At 47.9% G+C, this 26,274-nt stretch overlaps 1 protein-coding gene and 1 long non-coding RNA gene across 11 annotated transcripts in view; one reads left to right on the plus strand and one right to left on the minus strand.

Annotated features, from left to right (window-relative positions):
• EPHB2 (EPH receptor B2) overlaps positions 1-26,274 on the plus strand; it is a 288,949-nt gene that overhangs the window by 27,192 nt on the left and 235,483 nt on the right. The gene's annotated exons all lie outside the window — the stretch shown is intronic.
• Positions 1-26,274, minus strand: part of LOC140899967 (uncharacterized) — a 53,444-nt gene that overhangs the window by 6,718 nt on the left and 20,452 nt on the right. For 3 of the 5 annotated variants that reach the window (XR_012155521.2, XR_012155524.2, XR_012155523.2), the window contains 2 exons: positions 25,887-26,067; positions 24,494-25,372 (listed from right to left, as the gene is read on the minus strand). This is a non-coding gene — a long non-coding RNA (uncharacterized LOC140899967). Of the gene's footprint in view, positions 1-5,955; positions 6,907-24,493; positions 25,373-25,886; positions 26,068-26,274 lie in introns of those variants that run through there. The other 2 variants (XR_012155522.2, XR_012155525.2) reach the window with 2 other exon arrangements.

Here is a 26,274-nt window from a genome sequence, read left to right on the forward strand (position 1 = left end):
TCGGGGAGAACGGGAGCAGGAGGCACTCAGAAGACAACTCCCAAGAGATACCACAGTGGGTCATGCAGACTCAGTTTAGTGTTGAACAGACTTAAAAATTAAACATTCTTACATTTCCAAATTGAATTTTTTTGGAACTTGTCATTCTGTGAAAAGCTTCAATATTTTGCCTTTTGCCCAGACTTGCCATGAAAATATGTCTAAATATTGGAATTTTCCATGAGACAGAAATTCCTTTTTTTGATCAGCTCTGCTCTGTGCCTTAGCACCCCCCTCCCCCTCTTCTATGTGGCTGGAGGTGCTGTGTTTTGAATGAGACGAGAGACTGAGGCCCTGTTGGCCATTGAATTTCCTACAGTGCTTTCTGTAAGAGCAGTGGTGAATACCTGCTTATTGAATTCCAGCTCTCTACATTACCTACACCCCTCTGCCATTCCAGATACAGTGTTCTTCACTTGTTGCTTTGGACTATTAAGCAGCTGCCGTGGCTCACCCCAGAGGTGGCTGCTCTCAAGGGGTTGGAGCAGTGATCCCTGTGGTGTGTGGGGGTGTGTGTGTGTGTATATATAAATAATTTTCTTAAGGCAGAAAAATACTTCGGGATCTTTCACGATGAAAAGCACTAAACGTATGCCACTCTGTTACCAGGAGGCTGCCTTCTAGCATGCCTCACACATGGACTTCTAGGAGCCTCCCAATGGCTGGCACTAACCAACGCCTGCGGCGGGTCACGCTGTAAGGATGTGTCACTGATATGGCTGATCCTGCTGGAGTCGTTACACCGCGGCTATTCTCGGGGCTCTCTGATGGGGTCGAGACTCGCAGGACTCCACGTTTTATGTGCCATGGGGCTTTGCCAGCAACTTAATCGCAGCTGAACTCTCTGAGAGCAGTATAAAAATGCTGTACTTGGTATTAGATTACCTGCCCTCCCTGTAAAAGACTCTATAAACAGTCCGTCAAGCCCAAGAATTCCTCCGTTGGCTGCGAGGCCCTTTGCCCTTCATGGGGCTGGTGTTTGCTTTGACTGAGTCTTGAGGGGGAAGGGGATGCTCCACTTTAAAGTGACCCCCAAAGGATGGCATTTTCCGTGGATTAGTGGAGGGAACCCAACTGCGGGCTGCCTTGGGGGAGATGGTGTTGAATGTCAGTGGAGCTGGCTGGGGAGGGCAGGGGGTAAGAGGCTCCAGCAGCGAAGCTCGGAGACACTGACAACAGCAGCTGCTTTGTCTCCATTTCGAAGGGATTCTTAACTATGAATTTACATCTTGTGAAAGGTGCTGGAGTGAGAGTGTTGGAGTCTCTTGTTTAATCTTAGGACGGGGGCAGTGCTGGGAGTCACAGTGCATATTGCCCTGCCCTCCTGTCCTGCTTACACACCTCATGTTCCCTTGTCAGCCTCTGCCGAGATTCCTTGTCACAACCTGTAGAATCATAGAATATCAGGGTTGGGAGGGACCTCAGGAGGTCATCTAGTCCCACCCCTGCTCAAAGCAGGGCCAATCCCCAGTTTTTGTCCCAGGTCCCTAAATGGCCCCCTCAAGGATTGAACTCACAATCCTGGGTTTAGCAGGCTAGTGCCCAAACCACTGAGCTATCCCTCCCCAGCTCAGCCCTCCACCTCTCTGGACTGGCACCAGTCTGTTGTGAGTGGGCCCATATTCTGCTAAATTCCTGGGGACTGGATTATGATCCTTGCTTGGGGTCTCTGGTGCACTCCCAGGTGGACTTCTTGGGCAGTGGGACCCTGCAGTGTGGCTGCCTTAGACCTCATAGCCACTGCTGTAGCCTACCCTCAGTTGTTTGAACATGCTCCCTCAGACCTCCCTGTGGGCACTCTGAGCTCCTTTTCAGGGGCAACATGTCAGGTCAACAAGGAACACAGGCTTAGCCAAGGAATTCCTTATCCAGAGACACTTTACTCTGAACAAAGCACACTAGAATTAGAGCTATTTGAAAAATAACACTCAGTGCTGAATGCAGTCCCCACAGTGAGGTCTCATGCCTATTGTGAGTCCTGTGTTTAGTCACTGTCCTAAGGCCAGGCAGCCTCTATCCCGCTTTTGCCTGCGTGCTTCATGAAGCAGGGGAACTTCTGAACTCCACCTTCCTCCCGCATCTGCTTCTGTGTAGGGAGTCATGGTGTTGTGATGGTCTGGTAGCTGAGAGGCATTCAGGGTGTGTCTACACAACAGCTGAGAGATGTAAACCTCTGCTCAGGTGGACGGTTAACTGTGGCAGCGTCTCAAAAGCTAGCTGCTCGAGTATATGCCCAGAGGGTTGAGCAGGATTGCCCTAGATTGCTTTGTGCCAATGTATCAGACATTCTGTCCCCAAGATGTCAAGGCCCTACTATGAACTGGATGCTCTGATCCACAGTGGAGGTTGCAATACAACATGAGTCATGCTTCCACATGAAAGCTGGAATACAAAATGGAGCCCTGAAAACCAAACAGCACTCACAATCTGACACTTGTATCCCCCATGTGTGTCACTGCGTCAAGGGCACCAGTTGTGAGGGCAACCTGCCAATTTGGAAAGAGATTTAAACCATCCAGTTGTTTTATATACAGTATGTCAGTGGACAGCTGTCAGATGGGAACCTGTCTATTCACTGTTAACCAGGGCAGGTGGCTGTGGTGGGAGAGGTAATGATTTAGGTTTCTCATCTACTTAAGGTTGATAATGGTGTTTTGCTTGTTTTGAGTTTCTATGTGACTTCTGTTTGTACTTTTTCTCTTTGTTTCTTCTTAGGTGGAAAATGTGCATTAGGTTCCATCTAACTGGTGTCCAGAGGTCCACTTCAGGGCTAATCTCTGTAGGACAGAATACTTTATCCAGTCATAGATTATAAAACCAGAAGGGGACCACTGTGATCATGTGCCCTTGTTGCCAAGAAGGCTAACAGCGTATTGGGCTGCATTAGTAGCAGTGCCAGCAGATTGATGGAAGTACGTATTCCCCTCTGTTCGCCACTGGTGAGGCCACATCTGGAATATTGTGCCCAGTTTTGGGCCCCTCACTACAGAAGGGATGTGGACAAATCAGAGAGTCCAACGGAGGCAACAAAAATGATCAGGGAGCTGGGGCACATGACTTACGAGAAGGGGCTGAGGGAACTAGGGTTATTTAGTTTGCAGAAGAGAGGAATGAGGGGAGATTTGATAGCAGCCCTCAACTACCTGAAGGGGGGTTCCAAAGAGGATGGAGCTCGGCTGTTCTCAGTGGTGGCAGGCAGTGGTGAGCTGCAGCTGGTTCGCATGAACCGGTTGTTAAATTTTGAAGCCGTTTTAGAACCGGTTGTTAACCCGCTTCCCTGCAGGGGGCGCTGAGGCTTTGCCGAGCTGTGGCCAGGAAGTGATGTAATTCCTCCTCTGCCCACCAGGGGCACTGCGCTGCGGGAGCTTGTGGGCTGCCGCCTGGCCCTGGGCACAAGCCCTGATGCTGCTGCTCCCCTGGCCCTGGGGCTCCTGCTGCTGCCGGGTGGGTCCCCGGCTGCTCTGCTGGGCCGGGGCTGCATCCTGCTGCTCAGGCTGCTCCGAGCCGCTCTGCCCACCAGCACCCTCCGCACCCCCTGCCCACAGCCAGCCCCTGCCGCACCCCCCGCAGCCCCTGCCCTGCCTCCAGCCAGCGCCTGCCGCACACCCTGCCCTGTCTCCAGCCACCCCTGAACCCCCTCTCCACAGCCAGCCCCCATCTCCAGCCGCCCCGCACCCCCCCCCTGCAGCCAGCCCCTGCCGCATCCCCGCCCTGTCTCCAGCCGCCCCCTGCCCGCGCCCCCTGCCACCCCCTGTCTCCAGCCACCCCCCGCACCCCCTGCCCGCAGCCAGCCCCTGCCCCACCCCCTGCCCTGCCCGCAGCCAGCCCCCGTCTCCAGCCACCCCTGCCTCCAGCCACCCTCATACTCTCTGCCTGCAGCCAGCCCCTGCCCCACCCCCTGCCGCACCCCCTGCCCTGCCCGCAGCCAGCCCCTGTCTCCCCCCACCCCCTTCCTGCAGGCAGCCCCTGTCTCCAGCCACCCCCTGCACCCCCTGCCTGCAGCCAGCCCCTGCCTCCAGCCAGCCCCCGCTGCACCCCCTGCCCTGTCTCCAGCCAGCCCCGCACCCCCCTGCGTTGCCTGCAGCCACCCCTTGCCTCCAGCCAGCGCCGCACCCCCTGCCTCCAGCTGGCCCCATGTCCACTGGTGCCCTGCAGTTCCCAGGGCAGTAACCCCGCACACCTGCTTCAATGAGGGGGGCAGGGAACAGCTGGGACCCACACATGTGCACACCCTAGGGTGACCAGACAGCAAGTGTGAAAAATCAGGAATGGGGTGGGGGGTAATAGGAGCCTATATAAGAAAAAGACCCCAAAACCGGGACTGTCCCTATAAAATCCGGACATCTGGTCCCCCTAGCACACTTCCAGGGTGTGGCAGGGCCCCACACTTGTAAAACAGAGCTCATTTCTAGCTCAGGCCCATCTTTTTGAGGAAGAACTTCAGGAAGGGTTAACACATACCTGTATTTCCCCAGACAGGTCAGGCTTTTTGGTTTTTAAATCGCCCTCCAGGATTTAAAATTTAAAATTTAAAAATTCCTCCTGGGAAAATACGGACGTATGGTAACCCTGTTGGTACAAAAAATACATACTGGGGCACATCCCTTACATCAGAACTTTTTATAGGGAAGCGGTTAAGATTTTGGCAGCTCATCACTGGTGGCAGGTGACAGAACAAGGAGCAATGGTCTCAAGTTGCAGTGGGGGAGGTCTAGGTTGGATATTAGGAAACACTATTTCACTAGGAGGATGGTGAAGCACTGGGATGCGTTACCTAGGGAGGTGGTGGCATCTCCTTCCTTAGAGGTTTTTGAGATCTGGCTTGACAAAGCCCTGGCTGGGATGATTTAGTTGGGGTTGGTCCTGCTTTGAGCAGGGGGTTGGACTAGACACCTCCTGAGGTCCCTTCCAACCCTGATATTCTATGATTCTGTGTAGTCTGACTCCTGCATAACGCAGGGTGTAACTTCCCCAAATTCCAGCTTGTACTAGAGCACATCTTTTAGGAAAAAACATCCAATCTTGACTTGACTTGCTGGTGCCAGACAACTCCCCACAACCCTGAATCAAAATGGTTTATTAACCCTTACTCTTAAAAATTTACACTTTATTTCCAGTCTGAATTTCTCTAGTTTTAACTTCCAGCCATTGGATTGTGTTAGACCTTTCTGTGCTAGAGTGAAGTGCCCATTATCCAATTTTTGCCCCCCTTGTAAGTAGTCAAGTCACCCCTTAACCTTCTCTCTATTAAGATTAATAGATTGCACTCCTGGTGTCTGCCACTATAAAGCATGTTTTCTGAGTAGTCCATATTAGTGGTCTGAATTCACACACGAGATCTGATAGCCAGAAGATCCCAGCCAAGGAGAAGGTACAGCAAGGCAGGGTGGGAGAGGCAGAAAGGCAGGGGCACGTAGGATCTGAGTAGCAACTGGTGGGCAATGGCTTGTTGCTCAGACAAGGCCAGAAAGGAAGCAGGAAGTTTATATATCATCATCAGCCAATCAGGGTCAAAATCCTGTGACCAGTCAGGAAGCAGGATGTGGAATCCTTGAAGCTGGCCCACCCGAGTATCTGAATTCCCGGGTAATTCAATGAGTTGGTGTGATGTGGCAGCCAAGACTGCTTCCCAAGAATTGAGTGGACCTGGGTCCAAGATCGGGGTTCTAGGCCAGTGCTCTGATGTACTGGTGCCAGATGCAGAGATATTACCTCCCTACTCTACTCGAGATTCCCATGTATACATCCAAGGATCCCATGAGCTGGGAGTTCAAAGTTCAGCTGATTATTTACCAGGATCCCTATATATATATATATATATATATATACACATACCTACACACAATACTTTGCAGTTACTCCTTCGCAGAGTGACCTGTTCTGTAAGCATGGCCTACGTTATTTGTTCTTAGAAGTATAACTTTACATTTGGCTGTTCTAAAATGCATATTGTTTGCTAGTGCCCAGTTTACCAAGTGATCCAGATCACTCTGTACCGTAACCTGTCCTTTCCATTTTTACTATTCCGCCAATCTCTGTCATCTGCAAATGTTATTGATGGTGATTATTTTTTTTTAGGTCATTGATGAAAAATATTAACTAGCATTGGGCCAAGAACTGATCCCTGTGGGACCCCAAAAGAAATACACTTGTTCAATGATGATTACCCATTGATACATTTTGAAACCTATATTAGCCAGTGAGTGCATGCTGTGTTAATTATGTGTTGTTTTAGTTTTTAATCAAAAAGTTGTTTTATACAATTTAAAGCCAGAAATTGAGTCTGACCTACTGTATATCGGAGGCTATTCAATTTCACCCACGTACCCCTCTGTTGAACCCAAAGACGAAGAATCGATGAAAGTGGAATTCAAACCCACAAAAGTGCAGAGCACAGTGGATTAGCAGTCCATTGCCTTAGCCACTTGGCCACCTTATCACAATACAGTCAGTTTGTCTTGTTGGTATGAAGTCAAATGCCTTACAGATGTCTAAGTATGTTACATCAACACTGTTATCTTAATCAGCCAAACCTTTTGATGAGATTACAAGTATCTCAAGTTAGTTTGATAGGATCTACTTTCCATAAACCCTTGTTGACTGGCATTTATCAGACTAATCTCCTTTAATTCTTTATTATTTGAGTCTTGTATCATCTGATCCATTACTTTGCCCAGGATCTGTGTCAGGATGATAGGCCTATTATTATCCAGGTGTCCCATTTACCCGACTTAAATATTAGCACAACATTAGATTTCTTCTGGAACTTCTTCAGTGTTCCAAGAGTTATCGAAATCCCATTAATGGTCTACTCTCTCGAGTACCTTTGCCAGCTTTTTCAAAATCTTGGATGCAAGTTGTCTGGACCTGAGGATTTAAAAATGTCTAGGTTTAGCAGCTGTTGTTAACAGCTTCCAGAGATACTATTGGAACGGAAAATGTTTCATCATCATCATATGTATGACTACATCATCTGTTTTATTCTTCCCCAAATACAAAATATTTATTGAACTATTCAGCGTTTTTCTGCCTTACTGTTGGCAATTCTACCATTTTCATCTAGTAATGGACTATACCATTGTCTAGTTTAAATATCTCAAGGATTATGGGGCTTCTACCACCTCTTTCTGGAGACGGTGCCATGGTCTTGTATATCTAATTGCCAGGATATTTCTTAATATGCATTTTACATTTCCTTTTTTGAATTTCAGTCCCATTTCTCCTAGCTACAGCTTATAAATTCTCCCCCTTCCGCAGTGTTACACCTTGCACATAATTCTGGTGTAGGTTGGGACAAGCAGTTTACCTGGAGAAGTTTCTTTTCCTCTTTTGAGAATGGTCTAAAAACAGAGAGGCTGAGAGTTTCACGGGATAAAGGGGATTTGGACGCCTCATTGCAAATTTAGTTTTAATGGGAACCCATTGTCCAGATTCTCTAGGTGGTCTAAAAAAATGTCAGCGTTATTCATCATATAATGTCAGCAAATTATTCTTGGTTTGTAGCTTGTTAGTGGGGAGACTATTGTAAGTATTTGAAATTCACGTTCATAAACCACAAGACCATTCTTTTTCTCCAGTGAAGAATGATCAGTCTCATTTGTCTCCATATTAGCTCCACTCTATTATATTTCTATAGCCCTATTATTATTAAATATTTGTAGTAGCACCTAGAAGCCCCAGCTGCCCCCATTTTGCTAGGGGCTGTACACCCCTCATGAAAAGTTCTATATTTCTACTTTCCTCCTGAGCCAGTGCCTGTTCCTATCGGTGGCGTTTCCATGAATCTTCTCCAGTTTGTCAGCTCCTCTGCTAATGAGCTGCTGATGCCACCCCTAGAAACACGGTAATGAGTTTGCTGATGAGACGGAACCTCTTGTGTGAGATGGGGTCATGCCTGCAAATTGGCCTCCTTTCTGAGAAGTAGTGCAGAGTAGGGGAGAGAGGTTGTTGGGGAAACGTATGGTTTCCCTATCATTTGTATCTGTAATTTTTCAGTAAATCTTGACAGACTGTTTGTGACAAAGCTTTAGATTTACAAAAAAGACTAGAAGGGAAAATTAGATCTAGTCCGACTTCCTGAATAACACAGACCATTACATTTTACCCAGACACTCCTATATTGAGCCCAATAACTTGTGTTTGGCTAAAGCAGTGGTCCCCAAACTGGGGGCACACCCCCTATGGGGGTGCAAGGAAACATTCAGGGGGCGGCGCACAGCGGGGCCTGGGTCATCCCCCATGGGAGGTAGGGAGGGAGTGCCACCCAGCCCCACTCTGCCCCCAGCTCTGCTCTGGCCCCAGTTCCCAGCTGCGGCTCTCTCAATGTCTGTGAGGGGAGGGCTCCTGCCTCATACTGGGAATGAGGGGCGATCAACAGGTTATCTCAAGTGCTTATATACAAAGCCTTGGAAACAAGCAGGGAGAACTGGAGGTCCTGGTGATGTCAAGGAACTATGACGTGATCGGAATAACAGAGACTTGGTGGGATAACTCACATGACTGGAGTACTGTCATGGATGGTTATAAACTGTTCAGGAAGGACAGGCAGGGCAGAAAAGGTGGGGGAGTAGCACTGTATGTAAGGGAGCAGTATGACTGCTCAGAGCTCCGGTACGAAACTGCAGAAAAAACCTGAGTGTCTCTGGATTAAGTTTAGAAGTGTGTGCAACAAGAGTGATGTAGTGGTGGGAGTCTGCTATAGACCACCGGACCAGGGGGATGAGGTAGATGAGGCTTTCTTCCGGCAGCTCACGGAAGCTACTAGATCGCATGCCCTGATTCTCATGGGTGACTTTAATTTTCCTGATATCTGCTGGGAGAGCAATACAGCGGTGCATAGACAATCCAGGAAGTTTTTGGAAAGCGTAGGGGACAATTTCCTGGCGCAAGTGCTAGAGGAGCCAACAAGGGGGGGCGCTTTTCTTGACCTGCTGCTCACAAACCGGGTAGAATTAGTGGGGGAAGCAAAAGTGGATGGGAATCTGGGAGGCAGTGACCATGAGTTGGTTGAGTTCAGGATCCGGACGCAGGGAAGAAAGGTAAGCAGCAGGATATGGACCCTGGACTTCAGGAAAGCGGACTTCGACTCCCTCAGGGAACGGATGGCCAGGATCCCCTGGGGGACTAACTTGAAGGAGAAAGGAGTCCAGGAGAGCTGGCTGTATTTCAAGGAATCCCTGTTGAGGTTACAGGGACAAACCATCCCAATGAGTCGAAAGAATAGTAAATATGGCAGGCGACCAGCTTGGCTTAATGGTGAAATCCTAGCGGATCTTAAACATAAAAAAGAAGCTTACAAGAAGTGGAAGGTTGGACATATGACCAGGGAAGAGTATAAAAATATTGCTCGGGCATGTAGGAATGATATCAGGAGGGCCAAATCGCACCTGGAGCTGCAGCTAGCCAGAGATGTCAAGAGTAACAAGAAGGGTTTCTTCAGGTATGTTGGCAACAAGAAGAAAGCCAAGGAATGTGTGGGCCCCTTACTGAATGAGGGAGGCAACCTAGTGACAGAGGATGTGGAAAAAGCTAATGTACTCAATGCTTTTTTTGCCTCTGTTTTCACTAACAAGGTCAGCTCCCAGACTGCTGCGCTGGGCATCACAAAATGGGGAAGAGATGGCCAGCCCTCTGTGGAGATAGAGGTGGTTAGGGACTATTTAGAAAAGCTGGACGTGCACAAGTCTATGGGGCCGGACGAGTTGCATCCGAGAGTGCTAAAGGAATTGGCGGTTGTGATTGCAGAGCCATTGGCCATTATCTTTGAAAACTCGTGGCGAACCGGGGAAGTCCCGGATGACTGGAAAAAGGCTAATGTAGTGCCAATCTTTAAAAAAGGGAAGAAGGAGGATCCTGGGAACTACAGGCCAGTCAGCCTCACCTCAGTCCCTGGAAAAATCATGGAGCAGGTCCTCAAAGAATCAATCCTGAAGCACTTGCATTCTAGGAAAGTGATCAGGAACAGCCAGCATGGATTCACCAAGGGAAGGTCATGCCTGACTAATCTAATCGCCTTTTATGATGAGATTACTGGTTCTGTGGATGAAGGGAAAGCAGTGGATGTATTGTTTCTTGACTTTAGCAAAGCTTTTGACACGGTCTCCCACAGTATTCTTGTCAGCAAGTTAAGGAAGTATGGGCTGGATGAATGCACTATAAGGTGGGTAGAAAGCTGGCTAGATTGTCGGGCTCAACGGGTAGTGATCAACGGCTCCATGTCTAGTTGGCAGCCGGTATCAAGTGGAGTGCCCCAAGGGTCGGTCCTGGGGCCGGTTTTGTTCAATATCTTCATAAATGATCTGGAGGATGGTGTGGATTGCACTCTCAGCAAATTTGCGGATGATACTAAACTGGGAGGGGTGGTAGATACGTTGGAGGGGAGGGATAGGATACAGAAGGACCTAGACAAATTGGAGGATTGGGCCAAAAGAAATCTGATGAGGTTCAATAAGGATAAGTGCAGGGTCCTGCACTTAGGACGGAAGAACCCAATGCACAGCTACAGACTAGGGACCGAATGGCTAGGCAGCAGTTCTGCGGAAAAGGACCTAGGGGTGACAGTGGGCGAGAAGCTGGATATGAGTCAGCAGTGTGCCCTTGTTGCCAAGAAGGCCAATGGCATTTTGGGATGTATAAGTAAGGGCATAGCGAGCAGATCGAGGGACGTGATCGTTCCCCTCTATTCGACATTGGTGAGGCCTCATCTGGAGTACTGTGTCCAGTTTTGGGCCCCACACTTCAAGAAGGATGTGGATAAATTGGAGAGAGTCCAGCGAAGGGCAACAAAAATGGTTAGGGGACTGGAACACATGAGTTATGAGGAGAGGCTGAGGGAGCTGGGATTGTTTAGCCTGCAGAAGAGAAGAATGAGGGGGGATTTGATAGCTGCTTTCAACTACCTGAAAGGGGGTTCCAAAGAGGATGGCTCTAGACTGTTCTCAATGGTAGCAGATGACAGAACGAGGAGTAATGGTCTCAAGTTGCAGTGGGGGAGGTTTAGATTGGATATTAGGAAAAACTTTTTCACTAAGAGGGTGGTGAAACATGGAATGCGTTACCTAGGGAGGTGGTAGAATCTCCTTCCTTAGAGGTTTTTAAGGTCAGGCTTGACAAAGCCCTGGCTGGGATGATTTAACTGGGAATTGGTCCTGCTTTGAGCAGGGGGTTGGACTAGATGACCTTCTGGGGTCCCTTCCAACCCTGATATTCTATGATTCTATGATCCCGCCCTCACCACTGCCCCCTCCCTCAGCTGTGGCCCCAGCCTTGGTCCCTGCTCCCAGCCTGGTCCTGGCTGTTGGCCCTGGCTGTCGGCCCTGGCCCCAGACCCACCCCCAGCTGCGGCTCTGGCTTTCAGCCCGAGCCACGGTCCCGCTCCTGACCATGGCTTCTGGGGGCGGGGGCGCTGAATGGGGTGACTGGGAGCATGACGTGAAAAGTTTGGGGACTACTGGACTAAAGCATATTTTCTGGCAAGGCATCCAGTCTTGATTTGAAGACATCAAGAGATGGAGAATGCATCGCTCCCTTAGATAGTTTGTTCCCATGGCTATTCATCATCACTGTTAAATATTTGCGCCTTATTTCTAATTTGAATTTGTTTGGGTTTAGCTTTCAGTCATTAGTTCCTGTTTTGCCTTTCAGTGCTATATTAAAGAGCCCTTTGGTACTGGTTTTTCTCCCCATGGTGGTACTTACACACGAGTCCCCTCTGTCTTCGATACACTCAACAGGTTGCACTTGTTAAGTCTCTCACTGCAAGGCACTTTCTCCAGCCCTTGCATCATTGGGGTGGCTCTTTACTACACATACTCCAATTTTTCAACACCATTTATAAAATGTGGACACCAGAACTGGATGCAGTTTTCCTGTATTGGTCTCACCAATGTCATATACAAAACATGGTCACTTCCTTGCTTCTTACCCACTGCTTATATATCCAAAAATCCCATTGACGCTTTTTGCCACAGCATCACACTGAGAGCTCATGTTCAATGCTCGTCCACTGTAACTGCTAAATCCTTTTCAGAGTCACTGCTTTCCAGGATATAGTTCCCCAGTCTGTAAGGATGGCCCGTATTCTCTCTTCCTAGATATGCAACTTTGCGTTTGGTTGTCTTAAATTACATTTTGTTTGAATGGCCCCAGTTACCAAGCGAATCCGTTCACCTGTCCTGCCCACATCATTATTCACTACTACACCAATCTTCATCCACAGATTTGTATCAGCAATGATTGTATATTTACTTCCAGATCATCGATGAAAATGTTGAAGAGCATCAGGTACCCCAGGTACCTGCAGAACCCCGCTAGAAACACCTCAGTGATGACTCGCTATCGACAGCTATTTCTTGTGATCTGTCAGCCAGTTCTCTGTTGATATTGAGTAGAGCTAATTATTTAATCAGAATGTTGTGTGCTACTAACTCAAAATGCTTCACAAAACTCTAAGTAGTAACATTTTATCAACCAAATTTTTAATCTCATAAACGAATGAAACCAGCTTTGTTTGAGAAGACCTATTTTCTGTAAAGCCTTGTTGACTGGCATTAATTACATTCCTATCCTTCAGTTTGCTGAGTTGAATCCTGTATCAGCATTTCCATTATTTTGCCCAGGACAGATGTCAGGCTAGCCAGCCTATAGTTAATGGGTCATTCCACTTTCCCTTTTTGTCTGTTGGCTCAGTACTGTATTAGCACTTTATCAGTCTTCTGGAATTTCCCTGGGATTCCAAGATGTATGAAAAGTTTATCTGCATAACAGAGATGTCCTTAGCCAACTTTTTAGGACCCCTCAGTGCAAGTTACCCAGGCCTGATGATTTTAAAAATCTGTATCCCGTAGCATATGTCATCTAGCATCCTCCTGAGTTACTAATGTACCACATGAGGATGATGAAATACTTTCCAGTACAAGTCCGTCATCCTGCTTCTTTCCAAGTACAGAACAGAAATATTTATTGACTGCTTCTGCATCATTATTAACAATTTTGTCATCTCCATCATTGCTGGGATTTCTTTTTTCCTAATATACTTAAACTCCTGCTTATTGTCCTTAGCACTTCCCTTATTTTTCCCTAATGTCCTTCACTTCCCTTATCAATTTTCATCACTTCATAACTTCTAATTTTTTCTCTTACTCCTTTTCCACCATTTGTTATGTATTGCTTATTTCTTTCTAATTGCTGCCTTTGTTTCACACTGATCCAGGATGTCAAAAAGTATCGTCATTTTTTTTGATTGTGGAATTATGGCTTTTTGGCCCAGTAATAAACTCTTCTTAAAGCACTCCCAATTTTCCTTCATATCTTACTAAATTTTGCTCATAATTTTCCCTTAGTTTTGGGAAACTAGCCCTGGTGTAGCCCCTAGTTCAGTGTATAGGTTACTGACATGAGCCGGAAATAAAACCTTGGTCTTGACCCCCTGTATCCTGCTCCATGAATGGATAGAGCTGATCCTGCTTTCCCCCCGGCTTGGTGTCCTTGTGTATGTGGCTAAATTGTGCAATGGATTCCTCTCACGTTTGTGTTCACATTGTTACTTGTTACTATTGAAGTAAATGTGCCTGCAGGGGAGATGCCACAGAGAGAGGACAATTGCCAATTATTTAGTATTATGATTTAATCTGTGAAACAGACACACAGCTGATCAGTCAGTGCAGGGCGGCTTTGCTGCTGGGATGGCTCTTATTTACCTGGATACTCAGTGTAGAGAGGTGTCCGGCGGAGTGAGGCTTCGGCGGAAGCAGGTGGGATGGGGCTGAACGGTTCCCGTGCTCCATAGCCAGTGGGTAGGAGCTAGGTTGCATGTATTGTGGCTTTACTGACTGGCTGCTAGAGGCGGATGCTGTACAGGCAAATATAAAGCAAGTGCTCTTAGATCTCTGCTGTGCCTCCATGCAGTCCAAGCAGCCTCTAGCGATCATAGCTAGGCCTTTTCCCTCCCATCTGGGATTGCCAGGGAGGCAGCTCATGTCTGGCAGCTTTGGCCCCGCTGTGCTTGGGCCCCACAAACCAGTCGGGTGACTCTAGAAGCCTAGGTGGGATCCATCCATTCTGGCAGGAGCCCGTGGTTGGGCATGGAGGGGATGGAGCAGGGCATGGGTGCGTTGAGACTGGAAGGGCTGAGGGATCCCTCTCCAGCCCAAGTCTCTCGGGAAAGTGTCACCTGCAGGAGCTGGATTCTTCTCATGCACACTTTGGATCACTGCTGCTTGTGGTGGCTTCTGGCCCTCCCAGAGTCACCTGCCCCCATGTGCCCTCGTCCTTAAGCATGGGGAGCTGGGAGCGAGTGGAAAGCTACAATCTCTCTCATCCCCGTGAATATGCAGCCCCTTCCCCAGGAGTCCTTTCCTCCCCCAGGGGAACGGGCAGATTCTGGGTGTGAAACGCTATCCTGGTTCGAAAGAACTCTCCTGTCATTATTTGGCCCAACGTTCCTTCACTCTGCTGCTGTGCCACGAGCGCTGGTGCGCCCCCTGTGGTGTATTGCACCTGCAGCAAGGATTCCACTTGCCCCCGTATCCCCAGTGGTGCCTGGAGATGTCCTTCTGGTCTGGGAAATGAACTGTCTGCGGGGAGGTAGCTCATGAGAACACCACCTCTTTTTCTGAAGTGGAAATGCTGGAGAATCCCTCCTCTGAATAGACTGTAATTGCCTGGCAAAGGTCTAGGACAGTGGTTCTCAACGAGGGGTATGTAGAGCTCTTACAGGGTGACATCAGCTCATCTAGATATTTGCCTGGTTTTACAGCAGGCTATGTAAAAACACTAGTGAAATCGATACAGATGAAAATTCCATACAGACAATGACTTGTTTACCCTGCTCTGTATACTATCCACTGAAATGTACATACACTATTTATATCAAGTTGATTTATTTTATAATTATATGGTATGAATTAAAAACTCAGCAGTTTTTTAGTAGTAGTGTAGCTGTGCCACTTTTGTATTATGTCCGATTTTGAAAGCAAAGAGTTTGTGAGGTGAGACTTGGGGCTATGCAAGACAAATCAGACTCCTGAAAGGGGTACAGTAGTCAGGAAAGATTGAGAGCCAATGGTCTAGGAGACTGTTGCAGGAACTACTCTAAACTAAACAATCCTTTATTTCAAAGTTTCTCTCCCTTTGGAGTGATCATTTGCATTCCCATATCCACTTCAAAAGACCGTCTGAGCCTAATGGGAATGACTGCTGTGGCCAGTCATATCTCCTTCTGCAGCCCAGCATCATGAATGGATGGAGTAGTTTGCGGGAGAGGGAGGATTGCATCTTGCTACGCTGAGAAGGCAGTGACACCATTAGCTGCAGGTATGACATATACCCAGAAAGGCCCACAGCAGGTTTGTACATTTTAGCAAGAACATGAGCTTCCAAAATTGCAAAAGTAATTAAAGATGCTCCCCTCGGCCTCCTGGCTTTACCTAATGGAGCAATCCAGATACCTTGGGTGTGACAGCTGCTTTAGTGGACTTTTTCAACTGTAAAATCGGAAGCGTGGTTGTGGATAAAATGGCACATACTAGATACTGTGCAATGGATTCTACTCTGGCTTGTGTTCACACTGTTTGTTACTATTGAAATAAATGTGTCTACAGGGGAAATGCATGTGACCCAGTGATAAATAGCAAATGCTGGATACTATGGCCAGTGTGTATGTGATGCCCTGTACCCTTGCTGGCCAGTCCTTGCAGGAGGATAAAGGCAGTAGGAGCTCTCATAAGAGCTGGGCCACTGGTAAAGCAGCCAGGCCTGACTTGGGTGGATTTGATTCCTGTTTGGAAACATCAAATACTAAACTGATACTGATGTGTAACAATGTTCACTCACCCTTGGAGTGCCTCCTTGTGGCTGCATTTAGGGATTAGCTCCTTTCAGGTCAAAAGCCCTACTCTTCTAACAAGAAAAGGAGTACTTGTGGCACCTTAGAGACTAACCAATTTATTAGAGCATAAGCTTTCGTGAGCTACAACTCACTTCATCAGATGCATATCGTGGAAACTGCAGCAGACTTTATATATACACAGAAGTCTGCTGCAGTTTCCACGATATGCATCTGATGAAGTGAGCTGTAGCTCACGAAAGCTTATGCTCTAATAAATTGGTTAGTCTCTAAGGTGCCACAAGTACTCCTTTTTCTTTTTGCGAATACAGACTAACACGGCTGTTACTCTGAAACTCTTCTAACAGTTGCTCACATCGTAACCCCCCACTCCCACCCTGTTCTCCAGAACAATCAGTGCTCCTTCATGACTCAGCCCGCTGGCCAGATCACTGAATAGTCCTCCCCTTCCAGGGTATCTAGGTGCCACTGGATCTGCGGTCCACATGCCATTCTGGACAGTCTTCCAGCCCAAGGCCAGGTCTTGTCACTTTCCCGCTGGCTGGTAGGGGAATCTGGGCCCAGGCACAGTCTGCTTACTCCCAAGCCTTGTCGCTATTTCCAGGGACTCCCTCCTACTTCCCTGCTCTGTCTTTTGTTTCCCCTACCACTGGATTTACCAGTCCAAACTCCCTTCTCCCCAGGAGTGACTGCAGACTACTTCCCCCGCAGCCCCCTTCTGTTCTAAGCTTCTCTCTTTATACAAGCCCATCCTGCTCCTCCTAGCTGAACTTCATCCTCCATTAGGCTTTATTAGTTCCTGGCTCTCCTCCAGGTGTTGCATATAAGGTTAATTGACCTAATATAACCTGCTCTGCCTTGTTTGGGTGGACACCCCATTGCATGATGGTTACCAATTAAGTTATGACATGCACACAGTTGGCAAGGGAAGCTAAAGGTATCAATGAAAAACGTGGCCAGTGGACTAAAGGACAATAAGAAGGATTTTTTATTTTTTGGGTGTATATCAGGAACACAAAAAAAATCCTAGCAAGGGGGTAGGTCTGTTACTTGTTAGAAATGGTCAAATTGTCAATAATGATGCAGAAAAGTAAGACGTGCTCAATAAAGTCTTTATATATTCATAAAGAACCTGGCTGGCTGGTACACATCTTGCAGTAATAATGAAATACTTTATTTCCTGACAGTATCTAAGGAGGATGTGAAACAGCGACTACTAAACATCTTTAAATTGGCAGGACCCAGATAACTTGCATCTAAGAGTTTGATAAGAATTGGCAGAGGACCTCTTTGAGCCATTAATGTTGATATTTAACAAATCTTGGAATACTGAGGAAGTTCCAGAGGACAGGTTAAAAACTAATACTCTGCCAATATTTAACAAGTATAAATGGGATGTCCCAGGTAACTATAGGCTAGTTAACCTGACATAGATACTATGCAAAATAATGGAACAGCTAATGCGGGATGCAGTCAGTAAAGAATTAAAGGCTGGTAGAAGAATTAATGCCAGTCAGTATGGTCCTATGGAAAATAGGTCTCGACAGACAAATTTGAAATTGACTTTGATATCACAGGTTTAATCGATAAAGGTAACACTGACATACTAGTACTTCAGCAAGGCACTAGACTGCCTACCACAAGCGTTCTGATGAAGAGTTAACATAAAATAAATGCAGCATATATTAAATGGATTAAAAACTGATATCTTAAGAAATTACTGTAAATGTGGAATCATTCAACAGGTATGTTTCTAATGTGGCTTGAATTTGCAGGCAATACAAAAACTGGCAGTGTGATAAACAATGATGAGGACAGGTCATTTATACAGGATGATCAGGGTCACTTGGTAAGTTGAGCTCACTTTAACGACACGTGTTAATACAGCCAAATGGGATGTCATTCATCTAGGAATAAAGCTTACTGGAGGCGGGCTGTATCCTGGAAAGCAGTGACTCTGAAAGGGACTTGGGTCATGATGGGTAACCAGCTGAGCATGAGCTCCCAGTGCAATGTGGTGGCCAAGAGGGATAATGGGTTCCTGTTCTGTAAGCAGAAAAATACCGAGTAGAAGCGGGGAGATGGCATTACCATTGTATATGACATTAATGAGACCACAGCCAGTTCTGGTGTCCACACTTCAAAGGGGATGTTGAAAAAATTGGAGAAGATTCAGAAAAGAGCTACAAGAATGACTCAAAGTCTGGAAATCCTGTCTTATAATGTGGGTGAGGTAATATCTTTTATTGGACCAACTTCTGCTGATGAAAGACAAGCTTTTGAGCTTATGTAGAGCTCTTCTTCAGGTCAGCTGGTCTCTTTCACTAACAGAAGTTGATCCAGTAAAAGAGATTACCTCATCCACTTTGTCTCTCTAATATCCTGGAAACAACACTGCAAACTGCCTTAAAATGACATACTGAAGTAGCTTCTCCAGAAGGTTAAGTGATGACGTGATCATGGTTTATAAATACCTACAGGGGAAGAAGGTTGCTGATGGTAGAGGGTTCTTTAATTTAGTAAACAATGGCAGAACAAGATGGAGTGGCTGGAGGCAGAAGCTAGACAAATTTGGGCAAGTAAAAAGGCACACTTTTTAACAGTGTGGATAATTAACCACTGGAACCTTTCCAGTAAGTCTGGGAACATTGAGGAAGGTCCTGGAGATTGGAAGATGGCTAGGTGTTGTGCCAGTGTATAGAAAGGGTAAATGGAATGACCTGGGTAATCATGGATTTGTCAGTCTGATTACGACCCTGGGTGAGAGGATGGAGCAGCTGATATGGGACATTTAATAAAGTATTAAAGGAGGGCAACATAATTAATGCCATGGATTTATGGGAAATAGATCCTATCAAACTAACTTGATACCATTTTTTGACAAGATGATGGGTTCGATTGATAAAGGTCCTAGTGTTGATAGAATTCTATCAGATGTGTGGTTGCGTAGTCAAACAACATTTTGTTTAAAATAGGAAGATATAAGATGAATATGGCACATGTTAAATGGATTCGTAACTGGTAGGTCTTAATGTAATTGTAAACAGGGAATTGTCATTGGAGGGGAGGGCTTGTAGTGGGGTGCCAAAGGGTTTGGTTCTTGGCCCTACACTATTCAACATATTTATCAATGCCTTGGAAGACTATGTAAAATCATCGCTGATAAAGTGTGCAGAGGACACAAAGATGGAAGGAGTGGTAAATAATGAAGAGGACAAGTCATTGCTACAGAGTGATCTGATCGCCTGGTAAGCTGGGTGGGAAGCAAACAACGTGTGTTTTAATACAGCCAAACGTAAAGTTATGCTTCTAGGGACAAAGAATGTAGGTCATGCTGTATCTGGCGAAGCAGTGACTCTGCCAAGAAAAAAAAATAGGGATCATGGTGGATAATCAGCTGAGCATGAGCTCTCGGTGCATCACCGTGGCCAAAGGGGCCAATGCAATCCTTGGAGGTCTAAACAGGGGAATACCGAGTAGGAAGGTTCTAGTTCTATTTGGCAGTGGTGCAATTGCTGCTGGGATACTGCATCCAGTTCTGGTGTCCACGGCTCAAGAAGGATGTTGATAAATTGGAGAGGGTTTAGCGAAGAGCCATGACAACAATTAAAGGGTTAGAAAACCCGCCTTATAGTGATAGACTCAAGGAGCTCCATCTATTAGCTTAACAAAGAGGAGGTTAAGAGGTGACTTGAACACACTTGGATTCCAAGGCCAGACGGGATCATTGTGATCACTTAGTCTGACCCCCTGTATGTCATTGGCCAGAGACCTGCCCCAAAATAAATCCTAGACCAAGTACCTACATGGGGAACAAATATTCCAAATGGGCTCTGTAGTCTGGCAGAGAAAGGTATAACACGATTCAATGGCTGGAAGTTGAAGCTAGACAAATTGAGTGGAAATAAGGCATCAGTTTTTAACAATGAGAGTAAGCACTGCAGTAATTTACCAAGGGTTGTGCTTGATTCTCCATAATGCGATTTTTGAATGAAAATTGGATTTTTTTCCTAAAAGATCTGCTCTAGGAATTATCTGGGGGAAGGTTTATGGCCTGTGTTATACAGGCGGTCAGACTAGATAAGAGTGGTTCCTTTTGGACTTACAAAAAATAATCAGAGATTCTCATATTTTATCAAATATAATTCCAAGTCATGACATGTCACTCAAATTGCCTAACATAAAGAATTTACTGGGAAAAGAATTCTGAGTTGAATTTTATTTGCTGCATTTCAACTGTGCATGTTCTTGCTGGGAGGAGTGTCTTACAGAACTAATATTTCAATAGAAATACTCATCTTAAACAAGATATTTTGGTTTAAAAGTGTTCGCTAATAAAACTATTGTAGCATGGCTGTAAAGTGCTTGTAAAATTGCAGCCAAGCAGGGTGAAACTTTTCTGTGAACAGTTTACATGTTCAGGTCAGCTGAAGGCATTCATGAATTTTCAGAGTAACAGCTGTGTTAGTCTGTATTCGCAAAAAGAAAAGGAGGACTTGTGGCACCTTAGAGACTAAACCAATTTATTTGAGCTTATGCTCAAATAAATTGGTTAGTCTCTAAGGTGCTACAAGTCCTCCTTTTCTTTATTCATGAATTTGGCACACAGTTTTGGCTGGGAAAAAGGAGGGGGAATTTTTCTGGAAAAGTCAATGGTTTTTTGTTTTGAAATTTAGCTAGATTCAGGGGGGCGGGTAGAAGGAAATGAAAACAAAATGAAATGTTTTGTTCAACCCCGAAACCTTTTTCCCTGTTTGGTCAGTTCAAGGGCTAAAACCGATCTGTTTGCCCAGCCACAAACCCTCCAGCATCTGCTGTCGGATGCTACCTCCTATTTGCGACTGAAGGAGCCTCTCAGAGGGGATGATGCAGGTAGGGTTGCCAGGCATGTGGCTTTTGATCAGAAAACTGGGCTGTTAAAAGTCCGGTTGGCAGTGCAGCGGGGTTAAGGCAGGCTCCCTGCCTGCCTGGCTTTGTGCAGTTCCCCAAAGTGGCCAGCATGTCCGGCCCTTAGGTGCAGGGATGATCAGGGAAGCTCTAAGTGCTACCTCTGCCCCCAGTGCTTGCTCTGCATCTCCCATTGACTAGGAACTGTGGCCAATGGAGCTGCGGGGGCGGTACTGCCTGGCTGTGCCTCTGCCTAGGGGCCAGACATGCTGGCCATTTCTGGGAGTAGCGTGGAGCCAGGGCAGGCGAGGAGCCTGCCTTAGCCCTGCTGTGCCACCAACCTGAGGTAAGTGCTGCCCGGCTGGAGCCCACACCCTGAACCCCCTGCCTCAGGTCGGAACCCCCTCCTGTACCCAAACTCCCTCCCGGAGCCCCCTCCTCATCCTAACTCCCCCCGGCCCCAACCCACCCCCCTACCCCAGCCCAGTGAAAATGAGTAAGGGTGGGGTAGAGCGAGCGATGGAGGGAGGGGGCCTCGAGTGAGTGGGGCAGGGCCTCAGAAGGAGTGGGGCGGGGAAAGGGTGTTTGGTTTTGTGCAATTAAAAAGTTGGCAACCCTAGGACGCAGAACTAGGTTTGCAAGATGCAGAAGCATGATGTCATTGTGCTACCGCCACTCCAGAGGGCGTCAGTGGCGTGGTGGGCTAAGTGAGGTGCGCTGCCGGCTTGATCTCCGTGGGTTTGTGATCTGGAGTCGGGAGCAGCCTTTTCTAACGGCTCTATATGGTTGGATTTCTATACAGAGCTGGGTCGCAGGCTTTGCTTCTCCATCTCTGGTAGCTGTATTGGTCTTTGGCCAGGCTGCATGTAAAGCCGCTGGCAATGTGTTTGTAAGGCGCAGGGCTGAAGGGGGAAGGGTTTGAACTGGGGCTGCTGTGCACAAGCTTTGGGCTCCTTGTCAGTGAAGAACTCCACCAGCGGTGTTGGAGCAGATGGCATACTGGGGGTGCTAAGAGCCATTGAACTGAACTGTAAACACAGTCTGCGACGGAAACCACTGGAACTAGGGGTTCCAGCCCCCCTGCACTCTGAGATAGAAGCGAAAAGGGCTGTAGTTGATTCTCTGTCCCTAGGAATGGTTACGTCTTTCTCAAAAAGAGCTGCTCTAGTTTAAACAAAGCTATTAGACTGGAAGCAGGAATTAATTCAGGGAAGTCCTGTGGTCTGTGCTAGGCAGGAGGTCGGACAAGGTGATTGCAAATCATAGATTTGTAATTCCCAAGCCAGAGGGACCACTGTGATCATCTAGTCTGCAGTGCTGTATAACACAGGCCAGAGACCTGCCGCAAAATAATTCCTAGAGTAGATCTGTGAGGAAAAAAGTCCGGTCTTGATTTAAAAATGGCCAGTGCTGGAGAATCCACAGCAGCCCTTGGTAAATTGTTCCAGTGGTTACTTAACCTCCCTGTTAAAAACTGATGCCTTATTTCCAGTCTGATTTTTGTCTAGCTTCGATTTCCAGCCACTGGATCATGTCATGGCTTTCTCTGCTAGATTGAAGAGCCCAGTGAATGGCCCCTTCTGGCCTTAAACCTATGAATCTGTGAATTGACCTTTGTTCTCTTGATATCTTGGTTGGGCACCTCCATGCTTGGGTGGCGAGTTAGTCTTGACAGCTGGCACGACCCCAGATACACCTGTGCTGCTGAAGCTTATCCTTGTGTGTCTGGGCCTCTGAAGCTGGATCCTGAGGCTCACATACTTCCAGGATCTCTATCTGCACAGTCCCAGGGAGTCTGGACCCATGGGCAGATCAGCTCTGGTTTGGGGATTTGTCCACCAGAGCCAGCTGTGGTGTGCCCCTCCAGCCCTGTCTTGTGGGACAGCTGGTCTGCTGTGCCTTGTGCAGAGCTGTGACCTCCACTTCCTTGGAGCAGCCAGGGATGAGAGCCTGTTTGTTCCCCAGCGCCTCATCCCTCTGTCCCTGTCTGGTGGTAGGGCTGGTCAATGCGAAGGCCGTTGCTGGGTCTGACTTGTGCAGATTGCAGGCAGGATGCTTAGAATTGCTGACCAGCTTCTGAGCGCCCATATGCATGTTGCACAGAGCCTTGGTTTAATAAGCCGCTGCTAGTGCAGAGCGGGCAAAGCGGCTGTACCTGGTACAGTGTTTGGAAGCACTCACCATGCCGGTGGCACCTTCTCAGAGAGCCACCCCCATGCTGTGTCTGGCACCGGGCCATTCCCCCAGCACATCCTCACACCCAGCTTGTGGATGTGCTTTGGAGATCTCTGAGGAGCCAAGGGGCTCAAGGCAAGCCTGGGCAGTTTCCTTTGGGAACACATTTCTGCTCTGCCTACCAGGCTGTGGTCTGTGTTAGCACCACTGTCCCTGTCAGGCAAACTTGCTAGTATTTGGCTGGGAAGTTACTGGAGGGAAGCTGTAACTGAAGTTGAAAGCCTTACTAGTTGCCAAGGTGCAGTTACCTGGCTGTCGGTGGCTGTCATTCTCCGTGGCAATATGGATCTTACCTTAGGAGACTTGTCCCTCCACAGCCCCCTCTGTGCTCCCTGCTCCCCAGAGATCCCTGCATGGCTTGTTGACTGGACTGAATTCTGTACACACAGTGCTGCCCCCCAGTAGCCCTTTCCATGAAGCTTTCCCAAGCTCCCAGGTGCCTGCTGTGAATGTGTTTTCTCATAGCTGGTCCAGAATAGCTGGATATCTCTGCCTCTGCTTGAACAGGGCCCACTGCTATCTGGGAGGGTGGATTAATGTGCAAGGTACCTTCCGAGGCTTACATACTTCCAGGATCTCTATCCACACAGTCCCAGGGAGTCTGGATCCATGTGCAGATCAGCTCTGGTTTGGGGATTTGTCCACTGCGGTGTGCCCCTCCAGCCCTGTCTTGTGGGACAGCTGGTCAATGGCCAGCCTGTGCTCTGTGCAGCCCTCCACTTGGAATCGTGAGTTGGGGGTCACCAGTCCAGTTTCACCCTTGCTCCAGTTTTACTGGATTATTTTTATAATCGCAAATTGCAAATCCGACCTGCTTAAATACCAACTCGCTCTAGGCGAGAAGAGTCACCCTTTAGGAATATTCAGCTAGTGGATTTTTATTATCTATAAAGCTGTGGCAATGTGTAGCAAACAGGTGAAGTGATTAACCAGCCACCCAACATCTGTTTACTTGTCCACGAGTTGCGAGGAAGTGAGTGATCACTACAGTACCGTGGTGCAGCCTTCAAAGGCGAAGGGATTGTTTCAGTAGCAGAGGGTAACCGAATGCAGTCACAAGTTTGTATTCATTTAAAAAAAACATATTCAAATATTCTGGCCTTGATTCCCAGCCATGGAATGTGTGTGTGTCCACAAGTCTGGGCGTGAGCGTGTGTGTGTGTGTACATCAGGTGCGTGTGTGTACGTACTTGTGGTAGTGTGTGCGTTGGTACTGTGCAAGTACTCCTGCCCGTGTGTGTCTGCATGCGCACAAGCGTGTGTATGTGGAAGTGAGCGTGCATAACTGTGCATTAGGGCATGTGATGTCCCTCTGCGTCTACATGCCCTTTCCTTGAATCCTCCCACTGGCTCCCTAGAGCTGACTGACTCTCCCCTCCCTGCTCAGTTAGAAGCAAGTGTGTGTGGAAGATTATGGGAGGCGGTTAGGCTGGTGACACCCCCACCCTCCCCCCCAGAGCAGCTTTCAGGTCCCAGGGGTTCTCCGTGAATAGCCAGGTAGGGGTTATGACAAGAGGGTTTATTATGATGCTTAATGAACCAGGGAGCTGCCCAAGCAACTTCTCCTCCTGGAAATCTCTCCATTCGGGCCTTGTAACGAGGGCGCGACGCAGGCACCCTGATCTCCACTGCACTGTAAAGCCACCTGAGAAGTTACTTTCCCGGCTGCAGCTTCTCCGTGCAGCTGGCTTGGCATAACTCAGCAAAGCCGTCTCCCTGGGGAGCCCCATTCTTAGCGTGGCAGCAGCCGCATTCCAGAGGCAGTTCGCTTTGTGTGCAGACAGATTCCGCCTGCTCCGGGGAGGAGCAGCACGCGGTCGTAGTAAATCATGAAGTGAAAAGCTGCCGGTGGCTGGGTGGCTCTTGCAGTGGGTTTGGTGGCTCTGAACTCTTCCCTCCACTTGACTCCAAGTGTTCCTACACTTCTGATGTGGATTGCGGGGAAAGAGGCTTTCCTGTCACAGCCCACCCACATCTCCCAGGTGTGGGCAGTGGTATTCTCTCCCTTCCCCCCTTTGATTTCCTGCAGCCGAAAAGCTGATGGGCAGGAACTGGTAAGATGGAGCTGTTAAGTTCTGGAGAGCTCCCAATGCAATGCCAGGAAATAGCCCATGGATAGGCAGGTCTGCAGAACATGAGGGCCTCTAGCTCTTGCCCTACAAAGCTGTAGGGGGAAGCTCCGGGAGCCAGGGGCAGGGTGTACGTGGGATGAGCCCTCACTCGGGGAATCCATGGGAGCTGCAGTGTGGCCATTCTCCAGGTGAGAGAGCCACGTTTCTCCATTCAGGTGGGCTGTGGGCCTTCTAAGATTGAATCTTTCCGACTCTTTCTTCGTCTCCGGTTCAGAGCAGCAGCATGGAGTGTGAGCTGAAGATGGTAATTGGTGTCAAGTAAGCGTAGCTCCCATAGAAACACATGATCATAGGCGCCAACTTCTCCTGGCGCCAGTGGGTGCTCACGGCCCCCCGGCCCCACCCTGACTCTGCCCCTGCCCGTATTGACTCCTTTCCCCAAAATCCCTGCCCCAGCCCTGCTTCTTCCCTACCTCCTCCCCTGAGTGCGCCATGTTCCTGCTCCTCCCCCTCCCTCCCAGAGCTTTTTATGCTGCGAAACAGCTGGGATGAGAAGCAGGGATGGCGCTCAGGGGCGGAGGCGGTGATGAACTGGGGCGGGGAGCTGCTAGTGGGTGCAGAGCACCCACCAATTTTTTCTCCATGGGTGCTCCAGCCCGGGAGCACCCACAGAGTCGGCACCTATGCACATGATTGCTTTGTACACCCCTGTGCAGAGCCCAGAGTCTGTGCTGAGCAGGATTCTTATTCAGTCTGTTTACCCCAGTATTCTGGCCAAGCTTCCCTTTGGGCAAATGCACTCTCCTTACCTGCAGTTTCAGTTGGGTACAGTGCTCTTTACTTCTGTCCTAAATTCTCATGTAGTCTTGGCATGCCCGATAAAACTGCAGCCATGCTCCACTCCAGAGGTGGCTGTATTTCAGTGGTGGATGTTTTCCCCCAGAGGGATTTGGTACTGGATATCATGATGATGGGTGCAGTACAAGGAGCCTGAATAGAACAAAACAGAATGAAATAATGGAAAGTACTAAACTAATGTGAAGTCTTATTAGTTCCCTTGCAGGCTGTCTGGTATGGAGCTCGGCATGTCCAAGAAGAACAGCTAGATGCTCAAATGCAGCACCTGGAACACACCTGCAGGGTGTGAACAAAGAGCGTGATGCTTTCTCATCTGCTTTGATAATGCAGAACTTGATA

Source organism: Lepidochelys kempii, chromosome 18 (assembly GCF_965140285.1).
Source record: "Lepidochelys kempii isolate rLepKem1 chromosome 18, rLepKem1.hap1, whole genome shotgun sequence".
NCBI lineage: Eukaryota > Metazoa > Chordata > Testudines > Cheloniidae > Lepidochelys > Lepidochelys kempii.